Here is a 17,464-nt window from a genome sequence, read left to right as displayed (position 1 = left end):
CAATGTGATTGACATACTAGACCTTCTTTCTAAGATGAGCGGAATCTCCTTACAGAGCTACACGTTGTTAATCAAGTAAAATGTTGCTCTAGGAAGTCTTCCTTCGTGCGACGCTTTCTGAAGGTGAATGGGGTTGTGTTCACACCTCTCTCTTTAAAGGAGAGCTGTTTCTACCCACATTAATGTCTGCAATAAACTGCTCCACTTCTTCCTTGTTTGTACAATGACTCCACTGGGGATTAAACTACCGCTTATCCTTCTCTGCTTTGTCTCCATGCTGAGAAACTGGGAGGGAGGTTTGAGGCTATTCTACATTCCCATGCACTGAGCTAGGGACTATAGAAGGGACTCAGGCATCCTCCATTGATTTTAACCCTTGCTGGATCCAGGAATTAGAAGGGACTCAGCCTACATCCAAAAAACAACAACAACATCGCAACACTATGTTACCACAAAGGCACACATGAGTTCACCTGCCCTTTTGGGCAGAAATAGAACATGCAGCATCCTCACTATTGTTGCATTGCTGTGCTGCAGTTCTTGTATTGATAAAGCAACATCACCTGAGGAACTAGGGCCCCTCCACACTCTTCCTATGGAGGTGAAGCAGCAACTGACCTCACACGGTGTTTCTGGTTCCCAGCCGGAGAACAGATTTCAAACTGGTAGCTGGGATCTTTGACTTTCTACTTTCAGCCATGGGGTCACCTTTGAATGCCTAGCATTTTAAAATTTTGCTTTTTAAAGAAACATCTAGGAAGAGATCCACAGCATTACACCTAGCGTAATCAAAATGTGTGTGTGTGTGTGTTTGCAATCAATGCCTGATGGAAGGGAGCTTGAAGGTTAGCATGCTCTTTTGCAACATTGAAGCTCCCCATCTTACCTTAGCCTGTTGTCTCAATTCTCTTGCAGGAAACTTGAGGGAGCTCATTTGGATCCTGGGACACAGCAACGTGCACTGGGCCAGGGCTCGTGCCATCAATACCGGTCTTGGGCCACTTACCTTCAAACGCCAAGGTGTCCAGGATATTGCGGAGGGGAATGCGCTGGGCTGAGATGTTGCCCGCAGTGAGAGCCAGAGCGGCAGTGGAAGGCCCCCCAGATGCATTAGTAATTCAGCTAGGCAAAAACGACCTGGCATACCAAAAGGCAGTTGACTTGATGTGGCATATTTTGGGGGATTTTGAGCAATTGAAGGCCTCTCACCCGGACATCATCATTCTGCGGTCCTCATTGCTGAGAGGCGGGTTTGGAGAGATAGTCGGTGCCTGATCGCTATAAATAGAGCTAGGAAAGCCTTGGAGCGGGCCGTGGCGCGTAGAGTGGTGGCTCTGGGTGGGCGGGTCATTGACCACCCCAGCATACGTTTCAACAAGGAGGCCCTCTACCGGTATGATGGCGTGCATCTTTCTGATGCTGGAAATGACATCTGGCTGAGTGACATAGCAGGGGGGATTAGGGATTGGTTGCAGGTATGAGGGTATTGGCGGCGAGCTGTTGCTCGAGCGGCGGTTAGGCATTGGTAAGGAGGGGTTAAGAGTATGTGGGGGGGGAGGAAACGCCATCACCTCCACCCAAACTAAGGGTGGTCCGATAAAGGACTCTGGGGGGGGGGGCATTGCCCTGTCCAAAGCCTATGGAGGTGTGGGCCTAAGGCACGCCCCCGAGCGGTAACCCGGGGGAGCTCCTAGTTGACGTGCCTCAGCAGGACTCCCTCTACTGGTGGTTAACCCTTGCCGGTTCATGCAATCGGGATGAAGCCGGCTAGTCGATAAGAACAATGCCTAAGCCAATACCGCTCATTCCTGTAATCAATAAAGTTGTGGCCTATTTCGCCCATTAACCTAATACTTGGTGTCCTGTCTCTTTATTTCTCGGAGGGGGGGGGGGAATTCGCCACGCAATCAATGCCTGATGGAAGGGAGCTTGAAAGTTAGCATGCTCTTTTGCAACATTGGGCTAAAAACAAAATATGCATTTTGGAACATGACATAAAGTTTCGTCCTCAGCCTTCATCAAAGTTATGCAATAAATAATAATATGACATGTACCTGTCATTTAAAATGCTTCTCTTACTATTTAACCTCCCCACCTTGCCACATCTTGCCTTGGCAAAGAGGCCTGAAGGTAAAATTATTATCAGATGTAAGTTCGGATGTAAGTTCAAACAATAGCCTAAAAACACAGAAAGCAGCTTGGGTTTGAAGCTTTGCCACTTTTGCATCTTGACTGCAAACTTTAATTAATAATCAGTTGTCTGAGGCTTTTACTTGTCAAGTTTTAAAAGTTTGGTTCATTCTGTTTTCAAATTAAAATGTGATCTCTCTCTCTCTCTCTCTCTCTCTCTCTCTCTCTCTCTCTCTATAACAGTGCTGGTATTTCCATTCTAAAGCCTCAGAGAAACTAGGACAGTGTAAAAGATGCAGCTGGATATGAGGGTTGGGCTATTGTAGAAATGGGGGCGTGGGGGTGGGAGCTGGTAATTAATACCAGCCAAGTAGGATCCAGCCTAGTCCCCCCTCTTTCTTCCTGCTCCCACCATGTCCTCAGAAGAAACACTCCTTTTGGGGGACTTAAACTAGCCTCTCGGCTAGCTAGCTTTGGCTCATCTGGCTGAGCCCTGGCTGAATTGGGCAGTGCAAGTTTAATGGTAAAGGTAAAGGGACCCCTGACCATTAGGTCCAGTCATGACCGACTCTGGGGTTGTGGCGCTCAGCTCGCTTTATTGGCCGAGGGAGCCGGCGTACAGCTGGTCATGTGGCCAGCATGACAAAGCCGCTTCTGGCAAACCAGAGCAGCGCACGGAAATGCCGTTTACCTTCGCACCAGAGCGGTACCTATTTATCTACTTGCACTTTGAGGTGCTTTTGAACTGCTAGGTTGGCAGGAGCAGGGACCGAACAATGGGAGCTCACCCCGTCGCGGAGATTTGAACTGCCGACCTTCTGATCGGCAAGTCCTAGGCTCTGTGGTTTAACCCACAGCGCCACCCGCGTCCCTAGTGCAAGGTTAAACTGATGTAATTTTGGCTGAGCCAGAGATGGGGAATTAATGCTGAGCTGGAGATCCACTGCATCCCAGGCTGCTCACCCCAGTGGTTCTTGCCATAGGATTGACCCCTATTACTTGAATTGAATCAGAAAAGCATGCCGATTCTCAAAACTAAATGGAAATGGAATGCACAGACTAGTACCCTTCCATTCAGGATTGGCAGCAGCCCCCCACCCTAGTCAGTTTATTCCAGAGGAGAACGCTTTGCAGTTTCAAAAAAATGTTTTTATGGGATTGTGTTTATTTACAGATTTACAAATTAAAAAGGAATGGAAGGGCAACAACAGCCAGCACAAGGCATTAGGGGGCGGAAAAGAAATCAACGTTCATTGAATAGCAATGAATGCACTTCAAACAGAGCATGTACCATAAGATTGGGTTTTGTGCATGGGGATAATCAGGGTTTCTGCTACCATTAGATACAAATTATGGGAATTTCATAGCAGCTGATGCTGGTTCAAACTCTGAATAAATGAAGCTGCTTATTCACCAAGTAATGAGAATTTTCACTAGCAAGGGTTTTAACACAGAACGATTCCTGTCAGACTGGCTGTTCCATCCTAACAACCACCACCTCACACATCCCCACAGGACTATTTAAGTATGTATATTCTGATAAATATTTTTATAGCTGAAGGAGCGTCTCCACCCCCATCGTTCAGCCCAGAACACTGAGATCCAGCGCCGAGGGCCTTCTGGCGGTTCCCTCATTGCGAGAAGGGAGGCTACAGGGAACCAGACAGAGGGCCTTCTCGTTAGTGGCGCCCGCCCTGTGGAATGCCCTCCCATCAGATGTCAAAGAGATAAACAACTACCTGACATTCAGAAGACATCTTAAGGCAGCCCTGTTCAGGGAAGTTTTTAATATTTAACGCTGTACTGTTTTTAACACTTGATTGGGAGCTGTACAGAGTGGCTGGGGAAACTCAGCCAGATGGGTGGGGTATAAATAATAAATTATTATTATTATTATTATTATTATTATTATTATTATTATTATTATTATTTTGATGATTGTTCAATTGACACAGTCTTTCGGGTGAAAAATATCCAGTGTGGCTAACAGCAATCTAACATTGAAGCGACCACAGCCAAGTCCAGATAAAATAATACGGAACACAACAATGAGATAATATAACAATTATATAAGAACAGATATTAAAAAATAAAATAACATTGTCAGGCTGTTAGAAAAAAACCCCAACGGTTAGTAATGTTCTGGTGGGATCACTTCATTTGATCTGCATCATGGGGAGATCCCTGAACCCAGGATCGACCCTGAAGGAGAAATAAATCAGCTTACGGGTTGGTTGATTCAGGATACGTACCCAGTGCCTAGGCCAAAGCCTACTCACATCTGTAATCTGTAATCAATAAATGTGTGGCCGTTTTTAATTCCATATTGTTAGCTTGTCATAATTTCTGCTACTACAAGTCACCCACCAGCTCACCTGCACTTGCAATAAACTTTGCTCTGGTTAACATTAAAGTATGTGTGTAACAAAGAATGGGGGGGGGGGGGTAGCGATTGCTTGCTTTTTATGCTGCTCTGGCCATAAGAACAAAGTCATGCAAAAATGTTCCAACACATGAAACTACAGACTGCCAATAAGGCAAAACAACTGCTAGACAAGCTGGTTTCAAACGTAAATTTAGCAACTTGCTGGAATCTTCTTGCAACTTTTGCAATCTCCCAGTATATTTTCACAAGTCATGTTACCCAATCACACATGTGCTTGTTGCGTGTCAACTAGTGCACCTATATTTTGCACTGTGTACAATGGTCTGAGCACCAATGGGCAAGCATATCAGAAAAAACTGTTGCCACTTGCAAAGGTTTCAAACAATTATCCGAATCCCACAGCACCTAGAAAAGCACAGTGTTTAAGAGGCTTCCCTGACTCTTGGCTCTTTGGAAATCCATGTCAGCTGTTTTTGAAGATACAGCTTACAAATGTATCTTGAATGTGCACAACCATTCGCATTTTGATATTTCAGTCTCACAGGCACCTATTACAATGTAGTTTGCATATTTTTTCCTTTGCAAATTGGGGGGTGTGAGGTGAGGTGAGCAGGTGCACATATCAAAGAGGGAAGTGGATAATCACCATGTTGTGAATATCTTTTCTTGTGTCTTCTGTTCCTCCCAACATAATGACATTTCATTGGGTTGCTTATTGCTGCTGTTTCAAGATGAAACGCAGTGTTGAGGCCTGAATAAATATATCAGATTTCATGAGGAATTCCTTATGAAACAGAGATATCATGCAGTAAAGAAATAATCTGATGCCTGGAGTGCTTGGCTAATTAGTTCCAGTTTAATTGAGTCATTTGAGGGCATCCATAGAGCTCTTGAGAGTCCCATGGACTGCAAGAAGATCAAATGCATCCATTCTTAAGGAAATCAGCCCTGAGTGCTCACTGGAAGGACAGATCCTGAAGCTGAGGCTCCAAGACTTTGGCCACCTCATGAGAAGAGAAGACTCACTGGAAAAGACCCTGATGTTGGGAAAGATGGAGGGCACAAGGAGAAGGGGACGACAGAGGACGAGATGGTTAGACAGTGTTCTCGAAGCTACAAACATGAATCTGACCAAACTGCGGGTGGCAGTGGAAGACAGGAGTGCCTGGCGTGCTCTGGTCCATGGGGTCACGAAGAGTCGGACACGACTGAACGACTAAACAAAAACAACATAGAGCTGTGTGTTGGGTTCATGAAACGGGGTTTGTGAGCTGGCTGAAGGGATCTGAACCCTTGCCTGTAAGAAAGTCTTGAGAATGATGACATGTAGGACTTCCGCTTGAGGCGCCACGGAAAATGGCTGAAAATTCCATCGCTCTGGCTCCCACGGGGTAATTAGAGGCTGAGATGGGAGTAATCAGCCTCCCAAAATCTTCCCGGGGTATGGGAAGACACAGTCTCATCTGCGGATGCCCAACAAACCAGCCCCAATTTCGTAAGGGAGGAGGGGCTGGGGGCACTGGATGGAAAGCCCCCAAGAAAGTCCGGCTCTCCTGGACGCTGTCTCATCTGATCTAATCCAATGAGCCTGACATGAACCTGGATAGAGTGGTACCTTGGTTTTCAGACTTAATCTGTTCCGGAATTCTGTTCCAAAACCAAGGCACGCTTTCCCATAGAAAGTAATGCAAAATGGATTAATCCATTCCAGACTTTTAAAAACAACCCCTAAAACAACAATTTAACATGAATTTTACGATCTAACGAGACCATTGATCCATAAATTGCAAGCAATAATCAATGTACGGTACTATAAAATAAATAAAACAGTATTGTAGATGATAAAAATTAAAATTATTATTATTTTCTTACCTGCATTGATGATAGTCATTATTTTGATGGGGGGCTTTTATCCATTTCCGCAGTCACACAATCAATCAATCAATCAGTAGCTGAACTGGGATCCACACAGTCACAAAAACAAATTAACAGGAAAAGCCTCAAAACAAAAAACGCAAAATAAAAAAGGCAAAAACAAAAGCACCTAATGTAAGCTCCAAATGTCATCTCAGAACACTGCAATCAGAAACAGAAGGCTTGAATTACAATGGGGGGTGCAAATTAGCAGCGCAACAGGAAACACAGGGGGACACAAATTAGCAGCACAACAGGAAACACAGGGGGACACAAATTAGCAGCGCAACAGGAAACACAGGGGGACTAAAAACAGAGAACGTTCGGCTTCTGGAAAAAAGTTTGAAAACTGGAACACTTACTTCCGGTTTTGCAGTATTCACATTCCAAGTTGTTCCAGAGGGTGCAGAATGCCGCAGCGAGACTCCTTACAGGGTCCTCACTGCGAGATCACATTCATCCGGTGCTATACCAGCTGCACTGGCTCCCGGTGGAGTACAGGATCAGGTTTAAGGTGCTGGTTTTAACCTTTAAAGCCCTATACGGCCTAGGACCCTCGTACCTACGGGACCGCCTCTCCTGGTATGCCCCACAGAGAAACCCGAGCTCGTCAAATAAAAACATCCTGAAGGTCCCAGGCCTCAGAGAGGTTAGGCTGGCCTCAACTAGAGCCAGGGCTTTCTCGGCTGCAGCTCCAATCTGGTGGAACACTCTGTCACAAGAGACTAGGGCCCTGCGGGACCTGACATCTTTCCGCAGAGCCTGCAAGACAGAGTTGTTCCACCAGGCCTTTGGTCAGGGCCCAGCCTGACTCCCTCCTCTGGCAACCTGCACAGAATTTTGCTTAACGGTTGCCATTAATTTGACTTTAATTAATTTTTATAATGGAATGTTTTTAGAATGTTTGATTATTTGATTGTTTGATTATTTAATTGTTGTTAGCCGCCCTGAGCCCGGTTTCGGTTGGGGAGGGCGGGATATAAATAAAATTTATTACTATTATTATTATTCATGAACTAAGCTGTTCGAAAACCGAGGTACCACTCACTGTATTAACAAAATGTCTGTCACTCTGCTGATTCTGTTTTATTTCTGTTTATTGGATATTACTTCACGGGATAATTATAAACTACCGAGAGTGCCTGCTAAGTAGAAACAAATGAGTAGGTTGTTGCTGCTTAGGCTGCAACATTTAAATGATTAATCTATGCATTCTAATATTTTTCAGTAATTTTGCTGTCTTGTTCCCATCTGCCAGCAGTAGATGCCTTGAAGCACCTTTCCAGATCAAAGAAGTGGGGGAAAGAAAGAGAGAGACTCCCTTACACAAATTCACTTAATGCAGAACATCAAAGTCACCAAAATGGGTGAAGCTCTCCTAATCCAAAAACAACATCCTGAATGAGTGAAGAGGTCCCACACCTTTCTTACGCTTCAGTGGCCACATCTATTTAAATCACCCTAATACCATTTTAAATAGTCATGGTTTCCCCCAGAGAATCTTGGTACAGTGGTGCCTCGCAAGACGAAAAGAATCCGTTCCGCGAGTCTCTTCGTCTTGCGGTTTTTTTCGTCTTGCGAAGCAAGCCCATTAGCGGATTAGCGCTATTAGCGGTTTAGTGGCTATTAGCGGCTATTAAAGGCTTAAGGGATTAGCGGATTAGCTGCTAAAAGGCTATTAGCGGCTATTAAAGGCTTAAGGGATTAGCGGATTAGCTGCTAAAAGGATATTAGCGGCTATTAAAGGTTTAAGGGATAAGCGGATTAGCTGCTAAAAGGCTATTAGCGGCTTAGATCAGCTGATAAGCGGCTTAGATCAGCTGATAAGCGGCTTAGCGAACAGCTGTTAAGCGGCTTAGGGGCTTGGGAAAAAAGGGGGGAAAAACCCCAGGTATCGCAGGACATTTTCGTCTTGCGAAGCAAGCCCATAGCAAATTCGTTTTGCGAAGCACCTCCAAAACGGAAAACCCTTTCGTCTAGCGGGTTTTCCGTCTTGCGAGGCATTCGTCTTGGGGGGCACCACTGTAATTGCAGCTCGTTGTGGGTGCTGAGTATTGCTGAGGAGACCCTTCACAGAGCAACAATTCCCAGCATCCTCAGGTTAACTACAATTCCCAGGATGCTTTGGTGGTGGTGGGGAAGCCATGGCGGTTAAGGTGATATAAGGATGCCCCATCGGGCCTACCTGTGGCTATGGTGGACCTTGCAGGGCCTCACCGCGGCCATGATGGGCCCCACTGGGTGTATCTGCAGTCCACCGGGTCCTCCTGCAGCTATCATGGGTTCTAGCAGGTCTTCCCATGGCTTCAACAGGCCCCACTGGGCCTACCCGCAGCCACAGTGGGCCCCGTCAGGCCTTCCCATGGCTATGATGGGCCCCGCTGAGCTTCCTCCCGCCATGTGATGTCACAATATATAATAACAATATATAAAAGGATGTCATATAGAGGAGGGAGAAAGGTTGTTTTCTGCTGCTCCAGAGACGAGGACACGGAGCAATGGATCCAAACTACAAGAAAGAAGATTCCACCTAAACATTAGGAAGAACTTCCTGACAGTAAGAGCTGTTCGACAGTGGAATTTGCTGCCAAGGAGTGTGGTGGAGTCTCCTTCTTTGGAGGTCTTTAAGCAGAGGCTTGACAACCATATGTCAGGAGTGCTCTGATGGTGTTTCCTGCTTGGCAGGGGGTTGGACTCGATGGCCCTTGTGGTCTCTTCCAACTCTATGATTCTATGATTCTAAGCGTACGCTAGGCCTCCCAAATTTGGGTGGAACTTGTCGCCTGTGTCTGACACACTAAAAAACTTGGGCCCACTGATACAAGTGTTCAGATACAGGAGATGTGTTCTTTCATATATCTGGGCCCCAAGTAACTTAGGTAAACACCAGCAACTTAAATTCTGCCAGGAAGCAAATCAGCAAGCAATTTAGTTCTTTCAGGATCAGTGTTACACAGCCAGAGGCGTACCTATGCTCCTTTTGGCTAGGAGCTCTCTCCTGTCCCTTGCCCCCTTGCCAAAGGAGCTGAGTCAGAGTGGAGAGGCATGATTTTTGTAACCCCCTGGGCCTGCACCCTTGGCAGGAGCCAACCTTACCAACCCTAGGTACGCCCCTGTACACAATACCTGCTAGCAGATTCAGTCCTCATTTTGATAGCTGCATTCTGCTTGGCACAACTTTAATGCAGGTGAGCCACAGCTATAAAAACTGTAGGCTGAGTGGTAAGCAATGGTAACCTTAGCTCTTCTCATGGGAACACTCACATGGGCCAGATACTTGTAGTGTCTTCTTATTGCCTCCAGTGCCTAAAGGAAAATAACTAGCTGGTCTTTTTAAACGACATCCTAAGTTTCAAAACGAAGCTATCCATTTAATTGACGGACAGCAGTCAACGCTGGCCAAAAAGGAACTACAGTGGTACCTCGGGTTACATACGCTTCAGGTTACATACGCTTCAGGTTACACACTCTGCTAACCCAGAAATAGTACCTCGGGTTAAGAACTTTGCTTCAGGATGAGAACAGAAATCGGGCTCCGGCGGCGCGGCAGCAGCAGGAGGCCCCACAAGCTAAAATGGTTCTTCAGGTTAAGAACAGTTTCAGTTAAGAACGGACCTTCGGAACGAATTAAGTACTTAACCCGAGGTACCACTGTACAACTTTTAAGCTGTGCATCTTAAGTGATGTTTGGCCAAGTTGTTGCACTCCATTGTGTTGTTTGTTGCACCATGAGCTTGAGAATTACAGAAAACATTGAAGGCTTCTCACTATTTTAAGCAGGATGCAGTTGTGCGGAATTGTCACAGGGGTGCCAGTGGGGGCAGCATTCTGAAATTGCAGGTAGTTTTAGCTTCATACTGCAAATTTTGCAAAAAGAGAAATCAACTGTCACTCGGTTAAATTACAATTAGAAATAGCAACATTTCACAATGGGTAATGTTACTAGGGAGCAGTGAAATGGATTGGTCTTTACCCACTGATGAGAAAACCAAACACCAAACTCCTTCCCACAAAGAAAAGTGGAACACTAGAAGACTGACCATTGCTGCGTTGTCATAAGCCAAGTCTCTTTCAAATTACCTGTTTACTGAGCGTTCATTCTGGTTTATTTGTACCAAATCTGCGAGGAGGCTGGAGGATGACGGCTATTTGTCAGGCAGCTATTATTATTAGTTTGTGGGAAGCTTATACAGTGGTGCCTCGCAAGACGAAAAGAATCCGTTCCGCGAGTCTCTTCGTCTTGCGGTTTTTTCGTCTTGCGAAGCAAGCCCATTAGCGGATTAGCGCTATTAGCGCTATTAGCAGTTTAAGGGCTATTAACGGCTATTAAAGGCTTAAGGGGTTAGCGGATTAGCTGCCAAAAGGCTATTAGCAGCTTAGAGCTTTAGAAAAAGGGGTTGGGGAGCGGAAAAAAACCTCAAGAATCGCAAGACATTTTCGTCTTGCGAAGCAAGCCCATAGGGAAATTCGTCTTGCGAAGCGCCTCTGAAAACGGAAAACCCTTTCGTCTTGCGGGTTTTCCGTCTTGCGGGGCACCACTGTATATGACATTGCACCAAGCAAGTGTTAATTCCGCACTTTCCAATGCAAGTTCCCCTATCGTTTTCCTTATAGCAAGAATTCAGTGTTTGGAGGGAAATGGGATTGTTGTGCAAGAGCACCAAATCAATTTATATTGTGCAACCTGAATTTGTTTGTATGTGATTGAATCCCATCCCAAAAGAGCTGTGTCGTGTTATGTTAAGAAGCTGCCTTAGGGCTCAAGAGACGTATTTTATATGCTGCTGCATCATTAATTATTGTCAGTAGTGGCTGTTGCCCAATGGCTTGGGTTGGGCAGGACTAGAACCAATGTCTTGAAGTTACAAGAAAGGAGATTCCAATTAATCACCAGGAAGAACTTTCTGGTGGTAAGAGCTGTTCTAAGAGCTGTTCAACAGTGGCACGGTCTCCCTCAGGAGGTTGTGGACTCTCCTTCACTGGAGGTTTTTAAACAGAGGCTGGATGGCCATCTGTCATGGATGCTTTAAGTTGAGATTCCTGCATTGCAGGGGGTTGGGCTAGATGACCCTTGCTATCCCTTCCAACTCTACAATTCTATGCTTCTATAAAGAGGCAGACAGGCTGAGGACAGACTGAGAATGGTGGGGCAATGCCCCATTCCATCTAATGGATTAGCCTTCATTTTTTTTAAAGCACTTTGATCATTTTATTATTTGTGTTATTGAATGTTGTGTTTTTATCAAAGTATTGTGTAAACCATTACAGGATCCTACCAGATACACAATGATCTAAAAATGACATTGTAATGCATTGCAGGTGGTTGGATTAGATGACCCCTTGGGTTCCTTCCAACTCTACAAATTAATGATTCTATCATTATTAGCATTATTATTTTTGGTGTTTTATTATTTGTGTTAAATGGGTGTATTTTATTGCTATATTGTGTAAATATGGGCTCCCTGGGCTCCCACCAGGGTGATCTAAAAAGGATGTTGTTGTCTATCACACCCAGAGTTGTCTATTTTGATTGTAGCAGCTCTCTAGGTCAAGAGAGCTCGAACTGCTAGCCTTGACCATTAGCCACGCTGGCAAGGATCGAAGGGTGTAGGAGTCTAACAACATCTGGAAGGCTACAGGCTCCCCATCCCTGCTTTAGGGTCTCAAATGGAGACCTCTCTCATTACATTCTACCTGATCCTTTCAGGGGCAGATGGGGCTCAGCAACCTAGGAAGACTGTCTCACCAGAGTGGTGCACGCTCTGGTTATCTCTCGCTTGGACTACTGCAATGAGCTCTATGTGGGGCTACCTTTGAAGGTGACCCGGAAACTACAACTAATCCAGAATGTGGCAGCTAGACTGGTGACTGGGAGCGGCCACTGAGACCACATAACACCGGTCTTGAAAGACCTACATTGCCTCCCAGTACATTTCCGGGCACAATTCAAAGTGTTGGTGCTGACCTTTAAAGCCCTAAACGGCCTCGGTCCAGTATACCTGAAGGAGCGTCTCCACTCCCATCATTCTGCCCGGACACTGAGGTCCAGTGCCGAGAGTCTTCTGGTGATTCCCTCGCTGCGAGAAGTGAAGTTACAGGGAACCAGGCAGAGCGCCTTCTCGGTAGTGGCACCCGCTCTGTGGAACACCCTCCCACCAGATGTCAGAGAGAAAAACAACTAGCAGACTTCTAGAAGACATCTGAAGGCAGCACTGTTTAGGGAAGCTTCTAATGTTTGACAGACTATTGTATTTTAATATTTTGTTGGAAGCCGCCCAGAGTGGTTGGGGAAACCCAGCCAGATGGGCGGGGTATAAATAATAAAATTATTATTAGTAGTATTTAGGAGAAGGAAAACTCTGATTCCTAAACCTCCTCTGCCTCCATCTGCGAGGCCAAGAAGGAGGGAGTGTCTTTTCACCTGGGCAGTTCAAAACCTCCATACACACTGCCCAGGCTAGTGCCCCAGGTCACTTCGGACAGGTCACGCTGTGATTTGATTTCACCCCCGGGGAGGCACACTCCATTGTTTCTTAAGATAGACAAATGCCAACAACCTGATCCTTTTAATTAAGGATGGAGGGACTGAATTTTCTGGATTACATCCAGCTAGGTCATATTCAGGCAGACCCATTGAAATCAATGGGCATGACTAACTTAAGTCCATTGATTTCAGTGGAACTGCTCTGAGTATGACTTAGTTTGAGACCACCAATTGTATGCAGAGCATATGCTCTGCTAGTCGGGCCTGAGCTCGAACCTTGCTGTTTGGGTAGGTGTTTAAAAGTGAACTTTTTATTGCCTTTGCAACGTAATTCATTGGCTATCACATTGTGAATGGTGAAACACCAAAGAGGTGGAGCCTCTGCAAAGCGAACTGTATTTAACATGCAGGATGAGGGCTAAAAGCTCTCAGTGCAAGTAAGAAGCTAAACCAGCTGATCAGCACCAAGGTAGGAACAATAATAACAGCTTACCTAGGCAGACATGCAGAAAGAGAAGCGAGGCCTTTTTGATACTGGATGGAGCATATGCAGCCTTTTCCAATGCAGTCTGGCCTTTTTACATTTTTCTTTTCAATGCCAAATTAATGCGTGTTTTAAAAACGTTTTTATTGTAAGGTGCAATGAATGAATAGTGCCAAAGGTGATGTTATAGAATGCATTTTTTGAAGAAAAAACAAAAATAAGCAGGGCAAGCTTATGCATGTCTGCTCAGAAGTTACTATTCAGTTAAGTGGGGATTATGGCCAATTAAGTTCACATTCAGGGCATTTGAAATACTGTATTTTTCGCTCTATAGGATGCACCGGACCATAGGAGGGGGAGAACAGGGAAAAAATGTTTTTCTTGTTCTCCCCCTCTAAAACAAGGTGCGTTCTGTGCGTTAAAGGTGCATTCACCCAAAGCCTCCAGAGCCCAGCGGGAGTTCCCACTGGGCTCCGGAGGCTTTGGGTTCCTTTGAACCTGCTCTTTGGGGCTGGCGGGGGGAAGCGCTGCTTTCCCCCACTGCCAGTCCCAAAGACCAGGTCGGGGAGCAGCGCAAAGGCGGCGGGCTGCCTTCCCGCTGCCCCCCGAGCTTGTGGGGCTGGTGGTGGAGGGAAGCATTGCAGCCTTTCCCCCACCTTCGTACAGCCTTCGTAGCCTCCGCAGGGCAGTGGAGTGAAGGCACTCTGCTGCCCTGCGGAGGCTTTGCGCAGCCATCCGCAAGCTAGAACAGCTAGACGGAGTGCTCCGCAGCGCTCCGTCTCCCTGTTCTGGCTTTGGGCTTAGCCGCACAGCCTGCATTCGCTCTATAGGATGCACACACATTTCCCCTTAAATTTTGGAGGGGGAAAAGTACGTCCTATAGAGCGAAAAATACGGTACATTGTGCCCATCCTCACCCCCACCCCCAAATAATAACTGCTGTTTACACACAGAGCTACAATTCTGAGCTCCTTTAACAAACAACAGTTTCTAGGATTATATTTGGGGGGGGGGGCGAGCCATGAGCTTTAAATGTATACTGTGGATGGGACCAAATTAACCTACAGGTTGTTGTTGTTTAGTCGTTTAGTCGTGCCCGACTCTTTGTGACTCCATGGACCAGAGCACGCCAGGCACTCCTGTCTTCCACTGCCTCCCGCAGTTTGGTCAAACTCATGCTGGTAGTTTCGAGAACACTGTCTAACCATCTCGTCCTCTGACATGACATATGGTTGTCAAGCCTCTGCTTAAAGATCTCCAAAGAAGGAGACTCCACCACACTCCTTGGCAGCAAATTCCACTGTCGAACAGCTCTTACTGTCAGGAAGTTCTTCCTAATGTTTAGGTGGAATCTTCTTTCTTGTAGTTTGGATCCATTGCTCTGTCCTCCTCTGAATCTCCCACATCACCTTTAGGGCACTTCCAGACTTTTGCTATTTTCAGTTGGGATCCAAATTGTTGTTGTTGTTTAGTCGTTTAGTGGTGTCCGACTCTTTGTGACCCCATGGACAAGAGCATGCCAGGCACTTCTGTCTTCCACTGCCTCCCGCAGCTTGGTCAAACTCATATTAGTAGCTTCGAGAACACTGTCCAACCATCTCGTCCTCTGTTGTCCACTTCTCCTTGTGCCCTCCATCTTTCCCAACTTCAGGGTCTTTTCCAGGGAGTCTTCTCTTCTCATGAGGTGGCCAAAGTATTGGAGCCTCAGCTTCAGGATCTGTCCTTCCAGTGAGCACTCAGGGCTGATTTCCTTAAGAATGGAGAGGTTTGATCTTCTTGCAGTCCATGGGACTCTCAAGAGTCTCCTCCAACACCATAATTCAAAAACCTACAGGACCGCAGCCTTCATAGTGTGAATGTAAAAACCTTAACAGCATTTATCAGTTGATACAAAAACTGTGAGACAAACTCGAATGTACATCTTAGGGTCACATTTAGAAAAGATCTTGCTTTCCTCTCTTGGGATAATGTATCCCCCCCCCTTTCTTTTAAAAAGGGATGTCTTGATGGTACTGCTGAGATGCTAGAAAAGAAAGTATAAAAAGAAAACAAGACTGCAAGTGTGTCCTTATAGTTCCAATATCACGGAAGAAATAAACGGTCAAGCACTTATGTGTTAAATAATATTTGGAGACCCGATTTGTATGCATTTTGAGCAAAATGATGCGAAATAAGTTAGAAGATGAACACCATATAAGCAAGTGGCAAAGAAGTGTCATAGCTTAGTGGTACCTCACCCCTGTAGGTAGGACTAAGGAAGATTCCCTGTCTGAAATCCAGGACAGCAGCTGACAGTCAGTGTTGACAATACTGAGCGAGATGGGCCAACGGTCTGCTTATAAGGTAAATTCCTGTTTCTAGCTTGCCTTACAAATATAAAATAGAATCCCCACCACGTGAGCTTAAAAAGCAAACATTGTAAATGTAAAAATGAGAGCAGGGGAGGCTATTAGTATGGTGTGAGGATCATTTTGTGAAAAAGCGATGGGGTGTGTGGAATAAAAATTAAATAATAAGAGGCAAAGATTATGAGATCTCACTAGATCAGTGTTCTTTTCGTTAAATTATATGGAAGGCTCAGTGAAATGGTAATGTAGGGAAGTAATTTTGCATGCCCTAACAGCCACATGATTATTAATTGAAGAATAAAATAAAATAAATGACGATAATTGTCAAAGCCACCAACAAATGACTGAACAGAAAAGGTTTAGCTCTCCTTATGCTCTTAATGTGCTCAAGACATGCTTTGGATTGGTCATTTTGGTGTCATCCACAGCAGTTTTGGTTTGGCATGGCAGGATAACTGTGCTTGGTAAGTATGCACAGTATATAAGGAAGACGTGAAAGGTAGATAAGGAAGAATCTTAATGCAGAAATATGGGAAGAGCCAAGGAAGAGCGTCTGCAAACCCAGCTTTCTTACCCTTAAGTGATCTTTCCCTCCAAAGATGTGGCAGGTGTGTCTAACTGATGTTTATATGCTATATTAGTGGTATGTTTGGAACCACCTATCATGTTGTTTGCCTTTAAGGTATAAAAATGAGAAAGAAGCCAGTACAGGTTTCCTCCTGTACTGCCACTTTGCCAGTGGAAGCAGAGTGAGGCCAAAGAAGGTGCCAAATGGTTTTAAGTTTCCGTTGCTGCCCGAGATTCCTCTTCAAGTAGGGCAATTGCTGCAGACACTCAACAAAGACCAATTCACAAAATAAAGCTCCTTGCAGTTGCTCCAAGAAAGCCTCTCTTCACTTGGCAGAGCAACCATGGCATAAACTTAACATTTGCAAAGATATGCAGGAAATGTTCCGGCCAAGCTGTTCTCCTTTTATTCCCATTAGTTTAGTTTTCCTTCTTTGTTTAGGCTGGAAAAAGCATAAGGGCTGTCTGAGAAGTTGATTCACAAACTGTTTACTCTGAAGGAACATCTCACTTACCACTGTTCTATCTGTTTTAGTCTTACTGTATGTCTAGTTGCATTTCTTTGGCACCGAAGATAGTTCCACACTTTTTGCGGCAAATGCAACTGCTGGTTTGGGTTTGTTGTGCTTATGTCCATATAATAGCATCTCTTGATCATAGTGGCTCTGTTTTAATAAATAAAATCTATAGAAAGCTGGACAAAACTGTCTCAGACCTGAATAAAAGAAAGCATGGAGAATGTTGAACATCACCTCATGCTTTTGAGGAGGAACGTGAGATGCTAGCAGCTCCCATTTGCTGTAAGGTGCAGCTAGGCTTCTCCTCTGACTCCTGTAATACAGATGAAGCTGTCTACCCAACCTTTCTTCCTCCATGGAATCTGAGACAGTGTACATGTGGGTCCCAGGCAGTCATCTACCCATGTACTGACCAGATACAGGTTGGCTCAGCCATCAGAAAGGTTGCGACCTGAATTGAAAACCTGTGCTCTGATGAAGGAGCATATTACAATATAATTGTTCTATTACTGAAGGACATGCTTAAATGTTACATTGCAAATGGGCCCCTCGTTGGAATGTCTAGCCTGGGCAGATAGAGATAAAGAACAAGGATTTATTGTCATACCAGGATGAGGGAGGTTGCAGGAAGGA

Source organism: Podarcis tiliguerta, assembly GCF_965153285.1.
Source record: "Podarcis tiliguerta genome assembly, chromosome: 5".
In the NCBI taxonomy this organism is placed as follows: Eukaryota; Metazoa; Chordata; class Lepidosauria; order Squamata; family Lacertidae; genus Podarcis; species Podarcis tiliguerta.
This window is presented reverse-complemented; position numbering follows the sequence as displayed.